Genomic DNA, 17,584 nt, shown 5'->3' on the forward strand with positions numbered 1-17,584 from the left:
GCATCTGCACAGGACATCATTTGTAGATATTCCTTCAGCATTGGTAGGAGGATAATCAGGCTTCTATCTGTGTAACCTGAGAGCTGTTTGATTCTTGACCCTCATAGAAAGGACATCTTAACCTTATTTACTGGTAGGATGTGGGAAGGAAATGTGATGGCGAAGGATTTGGAAGACCGGAAATTTTGATTGCTGGATATTAAAATCTACAAAAAGTGTTGGGCAGCTTCATGTACGGTCAGGCCTGATAGTCAGGTATTTTGACAAATGTAACATTACTTGTTACAATATTGAAATCCTTCATACTGACTGGTAAAGAGTCTCCTGCAGTAAGCCTCTCGTCCTGTACCAGCACTCCAGCTATACCTGCCATCCACCAGGAACCACTCTGTCCTCACACCACCATTGCACCAGAACCCAGCACTAAAAATTTAATCCCTGGCCTACCAGGTGTGCCTGTGTCCTATAAAGTAGCATGAATTCCCATAAAGTGTTTGGTGGGTGTCCTGCTGTATACGTTGCTAAATATTTTTCCTATCACCCCAGAGGATTCATCTTGCTACCTAGCAGTTAACAAGAATATTCAAAATACTCAGAGGGAAAGAAAGCCCTAAAATTTTAGGAAGAGGCTCTCTTTGTAATAGTAAAAATAACTGGGTTGATTTTAATACGGTATAAGTATCAAGCCACTTTCATCTCAACGAGTGAAGTATTCCTCTTTTGTTGTATTTTTTTTTTTTTTAAGCAAGAAAAGAATTGAGGTACTACGTTCTTGACTCATAAATCAGAATGGGACTCTGGTCTTTTTCAAAATGTAACGACTTACTTGTCCCCAGACCTTGCACCATGGTCTTAGGTTGCAGATATCCCAACCTTTAAATTTCAGTTCCATTAGGTAAACAGAAAATGAGACCCCAAAAAGCTAGGTGAGAGCATGTTTCTTGGCTTCCGCTTTGAGATGGCTTTAGGGCCCCCTAGTGGCTATTTTAAGACAGGTTTCTTAAGAGTAGGTCTTGACTCTGATTAGAGATCTTTCTGTCTTCAGCACAGAAAGGGATCCTGTGACAGGTACAACTGTGTAGAGATAAATAGATAACGGTTCAAGGGGCTCAATATTTTTTCACTTCTCAGTTCTTAGCAGAAGCAATTCAGGCTTTTTAGAAATAACAGATATATCACCTTACATATTTTATTCTGCATCCCTCATACTATATATTATGTCTCAGCTGAAATCCTTTTTAAGACATGTATATCCGGATTTGTGCCAAAGGGCTTTAATTCACACACACACATATTTTTTAAATGTAGGCCTTGGGTGGGGCTTGACGTAACAGAAGGTTGCAGTTTGTGTAATATTTCAGTCAGACAACACTGCTCTCACTTAGAACATTAGATATGCCATTGACTTTAACACAACAATGTTGAATTGACAGAACAAAGCTTTTACACATTTAAGGTACATATTAACTGATGCAAGTAATTTTTTGTGAAATCTCAAATGAATGTCTTAATGTACTTCCTGACCAAAATGAATATTGCTCCTCCCTCTGCAATGGCTATATTTTCTTTCTAAAACCCAGTCTAGCAAATGCACTACATTTAGGTAATTAAAATGGAGATATTTTTTCCCACGTGCTTATCTTTCAGTTTCTGATGTTATTCCATTACTTCTCTTTGCTTGGAAATTTCAGGTCTCCCCTCCTTTCCTCAGTCACGTTGCCCTTATTAATATGCTAATATATTGTAACAATACATTTTGCACTATTAATGAAGTGAAGCAAAGCAATGAATAAAAAGAAAACCCAAATTCTTGCTTTAATTTTACCCGATTTTAGGGCGGGGGCTGGAGTAGGAAAGGAGAAAGAGAGGAGGAAGGAGGGGCAGTCCGCCCGCAAAAAATAAAAATGCTCCCCTTGTTTTCAGCGCGTTCTAGAGCCGGGCTGCACATCAGAGGAAGAACGGAGCAGCATACCAGCTAAAAGGCTTGGCATTAAACTTTGACACTTTAATGGTCTCTAGGATATTAGATAATATTTTATCATATAATGTTCTTCTGCGACACGGTAATGGCATCAAAACCAGATAAAATCTCCTATCCTTGCAAACGTGCAGGGCGAGACTTATTCCCGCAAATAAATAAGACAGCAGGACCCCAGCTTCGCAGTTAACTTATCCCAAAGCTTCAAAGCAAATGTATTTTACTTCTTCGCCGGGGACGCTGCTGTGCAATCGCTACCTTCTTTTCGCATTCTCCTCGGCTCGGTCTGCCACTGAGATTAGGGGGTAAACAGCGCTCCAGAGCTGGGGAACTGCCGGTGTTGGCGGTGGTGGTGGAAAGGGTGGGGGTCGTTGCTTAAAGAGCTGAAGGGAATAAAGGGGATTGGGGAGGGGTCCCAGCTGGGTCCAGCTAAGTACCGAGAGTCAGGCGACCTAGGTTGGAGCAAGGTCCGTAGCGCAGTCAGCGACCGAACCTCCGAAGCCTTTGGTCTCCCAACCTGATCTCTGGGGAATGGAGCCAGCGCGGCACCTCGAGCGGGGCGTCCTTTCCTTACGCACCTCTTCCCCTCCTCATTCTTGCACTTTATCTCTGCTTTTGCCCCTTCCTAGAACTAGGGAGGGCTCCTTTGAGTCCAGGGGCTAAGAGAGGTGCGCGGAGGCGAGGCTGAGACTCGGTGGCCCGCCCGGGCGGGGAGTGGTGGGCCCGGGAGGAAGGGGACTCTAGAAGCCCGGGGATGGAGCGGAAGAAAAACCCGGGAACCGGATCGCGCGCCCCAGCTCCGGTCTCCCGGTCAGAGTTGTTCAACCCTCCGCGTCCTCTTTCTCTCCCTGCTTCTCTGCTTTTTCCTCTTCTGGATTTTCTCTCCAGGCCTCCTCCTTCCAGGCCTCGTCCATCCTCATACCCCCGCCCCCTTTGCCCAGCCAATTGCTCACTGCACCCACTCCTTCGTAGCCTAAGAGGACTCTAGGCGTCCCACTCTCTTTAGGACAGGGAGACTGGAAGTGCATTCAATGGGATGTTAACCCGGGGTTCTAGTGACGGAAGGGAAAGAGCAGGAATGAAATTTAAATGGTGAGGGGGCTTGCTGTGCGTGCATGCAGGCATGTGTACGGGGGCGGGCAAAGAAGTGCAGTTTCCCCGAAAGAATAGGGAGACTTAGATCGGATTCTTTGAAACAGAGCCCAAAGTGACGCTGTCAAAGCCCTTCAACGTGGCTTCTCGCAGCCTCAGGCTGCCCCATACCAGAGAAGCGGTGACCCGGGTAGAAGGTGGAGGCGGGGAAACTTCCTACTTTCCACGACGGCTGTTTTGTACAAGGGAGAATGGACAGGCAGCACGGCCCTACGAGCCTGCAAGTGTCTCTACGGCGGCAGCTGCGGACCCGCCCCGCTTCCCTTCCCCCTCTTTCCGCGACGCTCGCCAAGCCCGGAGCGGCCGGGAGCGGCTGGGCTGGGGGAAGAAGGGAGGGAAGCTCCCGGATAGCACCCTTTTATCTTGACCCGGGCCAGGATCCCGGATCCGGGTGTTGCTTCCGCCTCCGTGCGAACAAGCTGAAGAAGTAGAAGGGAGGAGCCTCGCTGAGGGGTGGACCCTCCTCCGGGCGGCCTCTCCGTTCGCGCGTCTTCGGCGCCTGCCATTGGCCAGCCGCGCCATCACGGGGGCGCCAGGCGGGCGCAGCCCCGCCTCCGCTCGGAGCCCGGCCCGGGTTCGCGGTCTCCCCAGCTGCACAGACATGACACAGACACACAGTCACTGCAGCTGCTGAGCGAACCCGGTGCTCTGGGCACGCGGCGGCGGGGCCAGCCCGGAGCCTGTACACCAGCGCCTGCCCGCCCCCAGCCGGCACCCGCGCGGCGGCCCCCGCCTAGCCCGGCGCGGGAGGCGGGGATCGCGCGCCGGCTCCGGCTAGTGGCGCCCAGCAGCCGGCGGCGGCTGCAGCGGCCGCCCAGCTCCCAGCTCCGAGCGCCAGGCGCTCGGAGAAGCAGGCGCGTCTCGGAGGCGGCGGCGGCCGAGGCCGGCGAGCGCTCCCGGCGGCAGCGGGGCCGCCCTCCTCGGCTCCCCGCACCCACCGCGCTGCGCCCCGCCTCCGCTCCGGTGACCTTCCTGGGGCGCCTCCCCGGCCCCGCGCCCCCGGCCCGGCGCCCCAGGCCGGGGTGAGGCCCTCTCCAGCGCCTCCTTCCCGCGGAGCCGCGGGCGGGCGGCGCAGGCCGGGGGGGGGGGGGGAGGAGGGGGCGCCGCGGCCGGCTGCAGACCCCCGCCGCCGCACCCGGAGCCCGACCGGACCGGACTGTCGCTGCCCCGCCGCTGTCGCGCGGGAACCCGGGCGCCTGAAGCTGGGGGCGCGGCTGCGCTCGCCTTGCCGGGCCGGGAGCGGACAGGCCCTGCCCTGAAGGGGCGAAGCGGCGGGGAGCGTCGGAGGTGGCGCCGGCCCCGGCGGCCACCCCGCGTCTCAACCCAGCGCCCCCTCTCCGGACCCAGACCGAGGTGGACCCAGGCCTCTGCCCATGAGAGGTGCTCCCGGCTGGGAAGAGTCTCCTCGGCAGATAGCAGCTTCAGGCAGCGGCACCGGAGGCAGAGGAAGAAGGGAGAGTGCTCAGTTTGGGCGGCTCGGACCCTCCCCTCAGCGTTTGTAGCCCCGGGCAGCCCCAAAGTGTGCGCTTGGCACCGCCGTTCGGACCAGGGCAGCGCCTGCTGGGACCTCGACCCGGACCCCCTGCGCCTCCTAGACGCCACCGCCGCCGCGCCACCCAGCTCTTCCGCGGTCTCTCTGCCTTGCGGCAGTCACGGCCAAGGTAAGCGTCCGGGGATGCCTGAGAGCCTCCGCGGGGGAGCCCTCGTGAGCGGCGCTGGACAAGTTTTCCGAACCTGTAGCTGGTACCCCCTGCACTCGGGATTCTGACGGAGAGGGAGGGAGTGTGGGCACACCCTCTGCTGCCTGGGCCGGGAGCCCTGGAGAGGCTGGAAAGGGAAGTCCCCGAGACTCGGAGATTCTCGTTCCCAGGACCCGTCCCAGGGCCTTCTCTGCTCCTTAGGTACTAGCTGCTAATAGGGAGCAAGGAAATTCCCGTTAGCAACAGGAGGTGATGTGTCTGCAACCCCTTCACACCCAACCCCCCAGCACCTGTGCTTTGGGGAAACCTACTGTGTTTGGAGGGGTCTCTCTTCGGTGATCCCCACCTGCCTTATCCTGACGTGATGCTGTGAAAAACTTTTCTTTGCTCCTTGTCGCAGAGAGTGGAGGCGGATTTGGGGTGAGCAGCCAGAGCTTGCGAGTCCCTCTATAGGACAGAGTGGATGGGTGGCAGCGCTATCTGTAGGGAGGAAACCCAGAGTGTCACTCTTAGGAGACATTCTTGTGAACGTCACTGTTTCTGAAGGGTGGAATGACTGACTGCAAAGTTTGTGCATCCTTATTTTGTTCATTGTCTTATTATGTTCTCTTAATATTTTTCTTTAAGAAATCTCAGTTCTATAAAGCCTGTCTTGCCTGTTTGAAATTTATTAAACCTGTGAGATTCCCCTGAAACAATCTGATTTTAAATGGGTCACTTCGGAAGGAACAGATTGTCTCTCCTACATGGAATCCATCCCTCCCCCCCCCCCCCCCCAATGACCCTGTTTAATGGGGATGGATTTTTTTTTTCAGTCCCTGAGCTAATGTACCTCGGTTGAGCAGATTTCTGCTGAATTCCAAATCCATGAATTTTGTCACTCAGTCCATTAAAATGATCTCCGGAGGGAACAAAATAGCAGCTTACATTTTCTGTGAATGTCACAGGAAGTTTTACAGGGTCTTATGTAAGTGCCCCAAGAGAGAGCAGGCTCTGGCTTCCTTTATGGGGGCTGGGGGAGGGGTGGCTGGAGGGGCAGTCACTTCACCTACATGCAGATGTCATCCCTTTGACACCAGTGGAAACCCAAAGTGCTTATTCACGTGTAGAGGCAGTCACCTCAGGTTAATTTTTTCTCCGTAGCTCTCCAGTCTTCCTAGTTCAGGAGTCAACTTTGATAGACTTAAGGGAAATTTCCAAATTAGGAAGGGGACCCAGGGATGTTTTATTTTTTCACCTCTCACAAGTGTGTGACATGAGTGAATGACTCACAGGCACGCGGAGTTCTCAGTGGGGATACAAGACAAAACGACCTGGTTTTAAAGTTTCACCCATCTCTTTGCGTGCCTTTATTTTTCAAGAGTACTTTCATTTTAGTGAAAATTGCTTTGAAGAGAACACACATTATTTGGCCTGACCCTGCTAATTCTGTGCTAGAAAGAAAATTAACTGGCATTGAGAGGCAAAAGGTCATCAAGATTTAGATCTTGGTGGGTTTTCAAGGATGGCAGGGAAAGAAAACAAATCCCCCCATGGTAATAGAAAGGTTTATAAAAGATTGAACACTCCAGAGTGGGCAGAAGTCACTAACAAGTATGGGCCCTCTTTTACTGAGGTGGGCTGGGTTGAGGGTTAACTTTTTAGTGTAAGAGGAGGCTGCAGGTTCCTTTGCCATTGAAACCATAACTAGGAGGGCCTTGGCAATGAAATAAAAAGTTTTTCGTCTCATCGTAGGTCCTGGGAGTGCTTCCACCTCTTGGGACAGAAGCAAAGGTTTGGCTCTGGCTTCCTGAGCTTGTGCTCAAAGTGGATGTAGAATGCAGGAGTTTCTCTGTCTGAAGCTACCTACAGTGGCAGGACACTAGGGGGACTAGTTTTCTTTTCACCACCGATGAAGAAAACACAAAGACCCGTGTTGCAAAGAGCTGTGGTTTATCTTTTGGGCATGTGAACCCAACTTTTTGGTATCTGGCGTGTGCTTGCACTCATGAGTGGATTCCTAGTGCTTAGGTAGTGGGGCTGCTTATACCTAAAGCGTCTTTTGGACAACTCAGAACAGGTTAACTACAAAGTGTTATTTTGTAACGTGAGACTCTGCAAAACCCAGTTATAATCTCTAAGTATATGAGGGTCATACATTATTGGGAGACAGTCTCTGCAAGCGCCATCCTTTGGGCGTTAGACCATGCTAACTTGGAGTTCCCTATGAGTTTGTAATCAAAACTCCCTTTTTTTGGTTTTTGGGCTAAATATCCCCAGCAGTCTTCATAACGTCAGTCTCCGTCCATTCTAGATGGAGTCTAAATTCGACTCCATTAAACTTGAAATGTCTCGCTATTCTTCTTATATACCTTATATTTACAGCTGACTTCTGAACAACAAGGCTTGAACAGCCAGGGTCCCCTTAGGCACATATTTTGGGGAGGGAGAATACAGTCAGCACTTACTATCTGCAGGTTCTGCATTCAGGTATTCAACAGACCGATGGAAGACCATATATATATATATATATTTTTGCATTTCCAACTGTAGATTCCCAGGTACAGATTCCCAGCCATGGATGGAAAATAACTATTTTCATTCCGCCATTGTTGAATCTGTGGATGCGAACTGCCCACTGGAGAGTCAAAAGTTATGTGCTGACTTTCCACTCTGTGGGGGTGGGTTCCCCTGAACCCAGCATTGTTTTCAAGTGTCAGCTGTCTACAGAGGGAACATGACATTTGCTAATAGAGTTGTACTTCTGTCTCAGATGCTCTCTGTACTTTTAACAGTATGAAATTATTAATTCCAGGTTTGCATTTTTGTAACAGTATTAAATCATTAGTGTCTAGGTTCTTTCCAGCAGAATTGGGAGATAATTCTATTTTGCTGAAGAATCAACCCCATTGCCCAGGCTCACCTATCCACAGTGGCCAAGTCTAATCAAAGCTGACTCCAGAGATGGGTGGACAGAACAGGTGAGAGGTAACATCCAAGAAGAGAAGACCTCCGTTTAGAACACTGGCACACAAAAAGGCAAATGTTGCCAAGATGTAGGTCTTAGTGGAGTCTGAAAGACCCTACCCAGCATGTAGAATTAGACGCAGTGTTTGGAACCTGTGAACCTGCATGAGCTATTATATTTCCCTGATCTCTGGGGTCTGGTAGATCATGGTTTTGATCATTTATCCCTATGTATAATACATATTTAGGTAGTTGGAGGGGAGCTATTGTTGTGGTCTAGGGAAAATGGTCAACATAAAGCTTTATTTCTGCTGTTAAAGCTTTATAGATTGATTCTCACAGGCGCAGTATAGCCAAGGGGTAAGAGATTGGAACAGAAAAACACTATTAAATTTGCCACTGAGCACTAGCTAGTGAAAACTAGTCCTGGAGAAGAGATGTACTGTGGTCCTAAGGCATGAATGAAGCCTTGTGCGTTTCAGGGAAGCCAGGTGGCAGAGGTGGAGTAAGACGTTGAGACAGGATACCAGCCTTCCTTGGGACACACCTTTGAATCTCAGCCACTATATCGGGACCTCTGGTGCTGAGAAGGCTTTGCTGCTCCACTCTGGAGCATTTGACACTGCGAGGCGTTCTGTTCCCCTCTGACCAGACTGACATTTGGAGGTCTGTAAGCAGCAGCCAATAAAGCTAAGGCTTACTTCAATGTATTTTAGAAGACTTTTTTTTCTATTAACTCAAATAATAATCGGACATCTATTATGTGGCAGATACCATGCACTGTGGGGAGGCTATAGAGGTTCCACATTTAGTTTATAGTCTTTTAGGGGAGGCTGACATTGAACCGTTACCATGAGCTAAGTACTATTGTACAGGTTTGTTCAAAGGGTGAGAGTTTGATATTGCCAGGATAGTAGAAGGGGAAGGCATTCCAGGCAGGAAGAACTGCATGGAACCATTAAAGTATGTAGTGTGGATGGAGGATAGTAGTAGCTGGGGTGGTTTGGGAAAGGAAGCCAGCTTGACTTAGAAGAAAGTGGTTTAATGCAGTGCCATGCTGAGTCCCGTACCTTCGCTTCATGCTCTGTGTGTTCATACGCTGGTGAGAACAGTCACTGGATAATATCCAGGAGTACTAGCTGATCATCCCACATTGTTATTAAAAACAGAAAAAGAATATTTCTTTTTTTGTCCCTCATTCATCTCCGTGTGTGTGTGTGTGTGTGTGTGTGTGTGAATTACATCTGGGGCTTTCATTGTGCGATTATGCACGTGGGGGTGGGGAGGGGAAATCCTCCCTGAGAACAGATTCTGTCTTGTCAGATGTGCTTCTGGGTAGAGTTATGGTCATGATTACACTCGAACAAGGTTCCCATATTTGAATCAACTTCAGTTCTGGCCTAATTTTTTTTTTTTTTTCTGCCTGAAAAGGAAGAGTTCTATAATATTGAGGATGGGGTGTTTGTGGAATGAGGGAACTGTAGTGAGGGAGAAGATCGACAGCGGAACCACCAGAGGGTATTAGAGAGAATGGAAAACCACAGTTGCAGCAGCGATCTCCAGGCACAAGTAGATTTAGGCTTTTAGAACAGGAGCCAGGGCAGCGGAGGTAAAAGAAGCCTGCTTTTTTGTTTGTTTGGTTTTGTGTGTGTGGTCTTATCCATCCTTACCTGTGTTGAGTGGGAGGTTTTATGCTGAACATTTTCCCTAGTCCACAACAAGAGCTCTCCTCCAACTACCTAAATATGTACTTTACATACAGGTAAATGATCAAAATTAGTAAAATTAGGAGTGTTGCATCATTCTGTGCTACTTTGCTGTGTGGCCTTAGAATACTTCTTGACTCCTTTGGGCTTTAGGCCTGTCAATACAGACAGCCTTCCTAACTCCCTCCCTCCCTCCCTCCCTCCCTCTTGTCTGGTAACTAGGAATTTAGCAGCCCAGAGAGGGAAAGATCTTGCTTAAGCTACTGAGTGGCAAAGCTTGGACTGTTTCTAGCTTTCTAGCTCTGAAATAGGACGAAGTCTGACCTGTTCAAAGGTATACTCTACCTTGAATCATAAAACATTGTAAATTTGCAATGCTGAAGAAAAGAATTCAGAGTCTTTGCTATGTGGGGGGTCGTATCTGTGTAATGCAGACTGCATTAGGACCTCTCTGGTGTGTAAGGTCATTCACACCTAAGCAGCCAGATTTGCCTGCTCACTTAATTTTTTGTGCAAACCTATTGGTTTGGGAATGTTATACTATTCCTCGAGAAACACTTGAGACTTAAAATGCTTTGTAATAAAAAGTGCTAATGATTTTAATTTTTTTCCAAATTAAGTCCATTAAACCTGACTTGACTTTCTGGGATTTTGCAAAGCCTGGACTCTATTATGGAAAGGGGAGCCCTTACATTTGGCCTGGGAGATTCCCTTGTTAGGGGAGCTATTGGACTAGTTTGTAGGGAGGGGTGTTTGGAAGAAGACTATTCGTGTGGAAGTACAAGTCAGAAAGAATGCAAACCAACTCAATTTTATGCCTGCAAATTTGTGAGTTGCTAGAAAGAGGGTTGCTCACCACCCTGGCACTGGCCTCCTGGGAATAGAGGGTGGTGCTGATTTGGAACAAGGAGATTTGGAGTAAATGTGATGTAAATTTAAGATTTGTTACATATTGAAGCTAAGTGTAAGAGTGCCCTACTTTAGGAAAAGAAAACCTGGCATATAAAATCTGATCTTAAAAAGCAAATCAAATTATTTAAAATAAGTAATTGAGAGTACAAAAAAGATTTTTATTTTACAAAAGGGATTCATAGTAATTATTTTTAAAATAGCTAGGTGTATTTCAAATTAATTTGCTTAACACCCATGACTGATGCTTTTGGGAGCTTCACTTGTTACATTAAAACCAAATAGAACCTTTTAAAGGGTTTTAACAAATAACTCACTAGGTTCACTTGCCAAAGGGCCAAATATCTAACTGTATTACAGAGATAGAAATAAGTACAGTAGTTACATAAACTTTGTAGCCACTAACCTGCCACATAATGTCACTTACTTACTTGGGTCAGATTGCTTATTTAACCACTGTTCTTCCTGGAGACAGCAGTCATAACTATCCTCCCACATTAGTTTATTAACCACTCTTACATTCCACCTGTAAGAATATACCATGACAGGCCTGACCTGCAGTGGCGCAGTGGATAAAGCATTGACCTGGAATGCTGAGGTTGCTGGTTCAAAACCCTGGGCTTGCCTGGTCAAGGCACATACGGGAGTTGATGCTTCCTGCTCCTCCCCCTCTTCTCTCTCTTTCTACTCTCTCTTTCTCTCTCTCTCTCTCTCTCTCTCTCTCAAAATGAAAAAATAAAATAAAAAAAAAAATTTAAAAAAATATTAAAATAAAAAATATATCATGACAAGAAGTGGTTTATAAAGCAAATTCGGCAGGGGTTTTCAGGTTTCTGAGTCTTCACAATTGCAGAGAGATGGAATAAATTTTATTCTTCCTAGAGATACAGTAGAAGTGATATGCATGAGACATTGCTTTTCTTGTTTTTTTTTGTTTTTTTTTAAGTCAGAATCATGCTTGCCTCCTGGCTCCTTCCCCATGGCTGAAATATCTAGGGCTTATTGGTGTTTTGTTCTTTATCTTTTAGGAAAATTTCCAAAAAAGAATTTGTTCTAGGAATAAAATCAAATAGAAGGCATTTAAGGCTGCAGAGGTAATTTGGGGCAACCTGGAGCTGGAGAAAATCACAGGCCAGGGCTGGAATGGAAAGTGCAGTCTCACCCATAATTTTAGCCTTTTGTCATGTTACGGGGCTGTGCTTTGGACAGGCAGGTGGAGGTGGAGCCTTAACTGCCAGGAGAGGTCTTACTGTCAGCACAGTTGTGTTTTCCTGAAGCACCAAGGCCAGCTGGGAAGAAAGGGCTTGCTGGTCTTTCCAGCTCTCCATGGTAGCATTCAGATTTAGGACGGTTTACAGCAGAACATGGGCATGTGGGGATTTCATTCCTCCCTTTTTCTTTTTTTTTCCTTTTCTTTTCTTTTCTTAACTTTCCTTTCCTTTTTTCTCTCCTTTTTTCCTTTCTTTCTTTCTCCCTTCCTCTCTTCTTCCCTTCCTCTCTTTCTCTCCCCTTAAATTTAAATTCAGCGGTGAATCATGGGTTCTTCAGAGTTATTATTCTGTGGGAAGGACTGCACTGGCAACATTAAACACATCTTTGTTATTATTGAGTACGGTTAACATTTCTGTGGCTGACGGAACCATCCCCTGTCTTTTGTTTCCAGAACAGTTATGTAGATCCTTAATGCATCAACACTATTTGTGTACCAACCTCCTTGACTGATGTCAGCTTTCATCTGGGAAGTGGCATTTTGTGGTCACTTCAGAAGCCAAGGAGGCAGGCAGGCAGAGTGATAAGCAGTTGAGACTTTTCCTGCCAACCCCCTTGGCGCCCAGTGCTTAGTGGGTCCGCACTTAATAAGGACTCATGTCCATACAGAATGATTTGTTTCAGGAATGATTACTAAACGGTTGTGTTTTCAGTGCTAGTGCGTTGTGATGGGGGAAGGAGAGTCTGTAAGCCTGTGCTCTTTGAGGCTTCTGCAAGAAGCTATTATTTTAAAAATGTGAAGGATATTTCAGATCGGCAAATGCATTCTCTTCGAGACCACTGTTGTGTTTCCAACACTGAAGGCTTTGTAAAAAGGCGAGGGAAGTACAATACCAGAATGCCTTGTGTGTTTCTTTCTCTCCATGTGTAGGGACTTGGACTTACCTGGTGTGCTCTAAACCTTGTTCAAACGTACATGACGGATCATCTTGAAAGCGGCCTGAAAAGTATTTTAAGTACAACAAAGCTTAGGATGGATCGTTGATGATAGTTTAGTATTTCCAGAGCTGGTGATGATGGTTGTGCAGAGATGGAGATGAGAGGTCTGGCTCGCTGGTTAGGAGGGGAAAGGGGACTGGAGACACCCAGGGTGTGGGGGCATGAGTGCTGTTGTCAGTGGGAAGAACTGTCCTCTGCCATCTTGGGGTCTTCTCCCCTTTCTCGTTTGATGTGGCTTGTTCCCAGCTGGGCTTTCGAATGGTGTGAGTGCTCACTGAAGCCTTCTCTGTGGAATGCAGAGCTCATCTGTTGAGACATCACCAGGGCTGGAAGGGGACTTGGTGCCCTGCGAGACCAACAGCTGCAGTTCACAGCTGTGGAGACTAAGGCTCAGGAGGTAAAGGGAATGATCCAGTGGGAAGCAGGGCCAGAACCCAGGCTTCCTGACAACCTGGCCACACCCCGTGACTTGTAGGTGTCCATTCTCTGCCCCCTCCCTTCCCTCCCTCACACCCTGCTTCAATCTGTTTCACGTTCAAAGGCACAGTCCTCAGCTGCATCCCTTGTGCCAGGTACTCTTCTGGTTGTGTTTTGTGTCATTTCCCCTTTATGGCAACCCTTTGAGGTGGCTGGTCTTACACACTCACATTGTAAATGTGGAGGCTGAGGCTTGCCCGGGTTACACAGCCCTGAAGTGTGGAGCCAGGACCTGCCCCGTAGCTGTTCATTCCCCAGGCTGCTGTCTCATGCTCACCTGGCCCCCAACTTCACCATCTGTCCTGTGACCCCCCCCCCCCCATGAAGGTCCCCTCTGCCTCTGGACTACTAGCTGTGGCCATAAAATGCCGCTTATTTTCCCAACAGGGCTTGTTGCTGCTACTCCCTCTGTAGGGTCAGACTCCCCATCCTCTCTCTTGTCCTGTTGGGTTGAGATCTCTTCTTCCTGCCATAGGCTCTGTGCACTCTGTCTATTTGATGATGTCACCTTCACTTGTTCAGCCAACATTCACTAAGCTACTAGGTGCAGATCCCTGCTTGACATTAAGAACACGGTGGTGAGGAAATTGCCTGCCACCCATCTAAGAGTCCTGCCCTGGTGAGGGAGTGAAATGCAAATGATTAGCAGTGGGCACAAGCTGTGGGGTAGCTTCGTGTTTGAGGAAGTCAAAGAAGAGATTAGATTTGGGTCTTAGTGAATAGCGAGGGGAGAACAGGTGGCAGGGAGGAATTACCCAGAATGCCTGTTGTCTTGCACATGGAATTGCCAACGTCTGTGTACATTTCTTACTCCCTCACTGACGTGTAGGCCCCTTAAGTACTGTGACTGTGTTACGGCCCATCCTTGCATCTGTGGGAACATCCTGCTGTGTATGCTTCTAGCATGGAGGAATTTTTTAATAAGCATTTACTAAATTAAATTGACAGCCTTCTGTCCTTGCCCACATAGTTGGAGAGATTGCAGAGAATTGTGTGATAAGTTAAGCAACAATAGAAAACTCAAATGATCAGCTCAGAGCAACAATAAAAATGATGTGTCAGTGCCATTAATGGTTGTGGACCACTGAAGATGAAATTTGATGGGAAATCAGGGGTGGAAGCTTACTTTAGCTGCCTAAACTCAAGGGAGGTAGGATTTGAGTTGAGGCTTTGGACACAGGATAGTTAAAATTTGGATGGCAGAATTAAGGGATGGTAGAATGGTCAGATTTGGTTGACAATGCGCAAGGTGTATTTTTGGGTTGTAGAATGAGCCAGCTTGGTTTTCTGTTGGCAAGGAGTTGGGGATGAAGCTGGCAAGCTAGGTTAGGGCTGTGGCTTTTGGAAGTCAGGGTGGTTTGATCAGGAGGATGGTGTGTTAACTATTAAAAGCTCTGTTCTTAGAAAGATGAACCTAGTAAAGCATCAGGGTCAGATTGGAGTAGGGGGAGGTGGAAACTGGGAGGTCACTAAAAAGGCTTTTGCACAGATTGCTATATGAAGTTTTAAAGGAGCTGTTACAGTAAGATGGAAGCCAAGGGAAGCTTTTGAACTTTCCTCCCGTCAGTCATTGGTATTGAAGGCCAAGATGGTTTTTGTTGCCCACTGAAAAGCAGCCTCGTTGGAATAAAGTCTATGCTTGTGACACTACCAGGCAGATCTCAAAATAGCACTTTCTCCCTTGGCTTGGCTGGGTGTGGGGACGGGGCAGGGGTGAACATAGACTCTCCGAGCCTCCTTATTGGGCGTTTGTTCCATGAGCCCAGGGTTACAGAACAACCTTTTTCCTAGCCTTGGATGACACCCAACAAGGGGCGTCACAGAGAAAATTCTTCTTTTCCTCATGAGTGGCTCCTGAAGCAGCTGCGGAGGGCTGAGAGCAAGTTGATTGGCGCGCTGACATCTGGGCTCCCGAGTCACCTTACAAGCAAGGCCTGTGCGGGGCGTCCCGTGACCGTGACCGTGACCGTGACCGTGCCCGGTGGTGTTTCTCTGCCCAAGGAGGGCCTTGCTGAGTGATTACAGAGCACACTTTTTACTCAGAGAGTAAGCCATGCTGGATAACAAAATTTCTTCAAATTGGATAGTCCCGTCTCTTACAAATAGAGTCTTTATTTTCAGTCTTTAAAGAACGAGGGCTTTCTAGAATGTTCTGTTTACTTACCCTCACTGGAAGACAGGCAGCTTTCTTCTCAGGGCACTTAGCGTGTGATGAACCGGCCCCTGCCTGTCTCTCTTTCTCTGCAGCCTCATCTTCTCTCGCCGCCCCCCACTCCTACCCCCGACTTGTGCGTCACTAATCCTTAACTCATTATTTTTCTTCCTGACTGGTTATTTCTCCCCAACCCCTGCCAAGCTGTGCACAGGGCCTCTTCTTCTGCCTGATAAGCCTTTTCCTCGTTATCTGCCTTGGGACACGTCTGTTTTTCCTTCGAAACTCAGGCAGTCCTTTCTCCCAGCTTTTCCTGATGCTGGGGGCTGGACTGCATCAGTACCTGGTCCTGACCCGGCTGCTGCACACTCTGCTCCACGTCCCCAGGTCTCCCCGCTGCTGTCGTGCTGGAGCATGAGGGCCTTTCAGTGAAGACTGCATCTGATGACTGTGGGGAGTCTTCATGTGTTACCGTGTGCTTGGAACATGCTGTCCACCCAGTGCGTGGAGGTAGTGGTGGTGGGGGTGATTTAGATTTCACTGAATTCGTTGTCTAGGCATGATGTCACCCTTTCCTGATGAACCTAAATATTATTGCACTGTGCTGCAGGGGCACATGGGGGGACGTGACTTAGCTTCTCAAGGTATTCTGTAATCTAAAGAATGGAGGCCTTCTTGCCAAGGACCGGCATGGTCCTGAGCCTTCCCTGAGGCACAGTGATACCCTTCAAGGCATGTAATGGTGGAGGTGGTGATGATGCAGGAATTGGAGGGGGAGAGGAGTTCTTGCCACCTTTCCAGAACGAGAAATGTCTTTATGCCAGTCTTCAAGGCTGGATGTTGACGGGGAAGCCGCAGTTGCAGAGGGGAAGCCTGAAGACCTTTTGTACCCCTTGTCACCGCCTCTTCTCTTAGCTTGTGCAATCTCAGTTGCTTGTTGCCACCACCCTCCCCTCGAGCCCACTTCAGTTTGTGGTCTTCACCCTCTGTGCTCCTCTGCTTTTTCCGTTTTCTCAGATCTTCAGCCTGCTCTTTTTTTCTCTTCTTAGACTTTTAAAAGCCTGATGGAGAAGATCAGTCTTTGGGAGTCGTCACCAGGGAATCCAAAGCCTACCTCTGTTCAGTTGCAGCAGGCTTTATCCTCAAGTGTTTGATTCTCTCTGGCTCTACTGTTGGTCCCTAGGTGCTGGGGGGGCCTTTGGCCGTGGTTTCTGTTGACTAGGCTTAATAGCTTTTCACATTCTTCAGCAAACCTGTTGTAGAAGTGCAGTTATAATTGATTGAGAAATTATCAGACGGGATGAGGAGTGACTGGGGAGAACTGAATAAATTTGTGCAGAAGCTCAGCGCCCGTGCCCAGAGACCCGTGCTCTGGATAGCCATGTGTTTATGTTGGAATATTTAGTACTGCCTCTAGTATTTGCAAAGTCCATTTGAGTTTTTATTACACAGCCCTCGTGAAGCCAGGCGTCGATGCTGCATGAATGGATTTGCTTAACGAATCACGGAGGAGTGATGGATGAACCCTGGGCTTATTGGAGGGTTTTTGTGTTCAAGGCACTGGCAAAACTTTATGAGCTTGAACTTGGCATTGGCGTTGGTTACATGGGTCAGGAAGCCCTGCTGCTTCTCCAGCAGTGGTCTGACTACTACACACACAAAGGGATACACTCTCTGGCTCTTAGATGTTGACATTTTCCTTTTTGCTTCTGCTCGAATTTGTCTGTAACTCCTGTTAAAACAGCATTTTTGAGCTCTGTTTTAATATGTGTGTCATGCTCAGCACAGTACTGGCATGCAGAAAACACTCTATATATATGTATTAGCTCTAGTGATTGTTATTTAGAGCTTCTCCATTTTCTCCCCCTCCCCTCCCCCCTCCCCGTCTTCTCTCCCCTAATGACTTGCTCTTCACCCCTTATGGTGGTTGTGCGTGCCTTTTTTTTTTTTTTTATAATTCAGTGAGAGGAGGGGAGACAGAGACAGAACTCTGCATGTACCCTGACCAGGATCCACCCAGCAAGCCCACTAGGGGGGGCAATGCTCTGCCCATCTGGGGCATTGCTCTGTTGCTCAGCAACCAAGCTCTTCTTAGAGCCTGAGCGGAGGCTATGGAGCCATCCTCAGTGCCTGGGGCCATCTTGCTCCAATCGAGCCATGGCTGCAGGAAGGGAAGAGAGAGAGAAAGAGAGAAACAAGAGGGGGAGGGGTGGAGAAGCAGATGGGCACTTCTCCTCTGTGTCCTGACTGGAATCAAATCTGGAACATCCACATGCCAGGCCGACACTCTGCCACTGAGCCAACTGGCTAAGGCCTGGTTGTGCTTGTTAAAGGAAACAAGCCACTCTCAGGGAAT

The 17,584-nt window shown here is 48.3% G+C and overlaps 1 protein-coding gene across 4 annotated transcripts in view; it reads left to right on the forward strand.

Moving 5' to 3' along the window:
* The first annotated feature begins 4,236 nt into the window (after positions 1-4,236).
* The window catches only part of LARGE1 (LARGE xylosyl- and glucuronyltransferase 1), a 565,935-nt gene continuing 552,587 nt past the window's right edge, over positions 4,237-17,584 (forward strand). For all 4 annotated transcript variants that reach the window (XM_066259855.1, XM_066259874.1, XM_066259835.1 and 1 more), the window contains exon 1: positions 4,237-4,791. The gene's annotated coding sequence lies outside the window, so the exon portion shown is untranslated. The remainder of the gene's footprint in view (positions 4,792-17,584) is intronic.

This window comes from Saccopteryx bilineata, chromosome 1 (genome assembly GCF_036850765.1).
Source record: "Saccopteryx bilineata isolate mSacBil1 chromosome 1, mSacBil1_pri_phased_curated, whole genome shotgun sequence".
Taxonomy (NCBI): Eukaryota; Metazoa; Chordata; class Mammalia; order Chiroptera; family Emballonuridae; genus Saccopteryx; species Saccopteryx bilineata.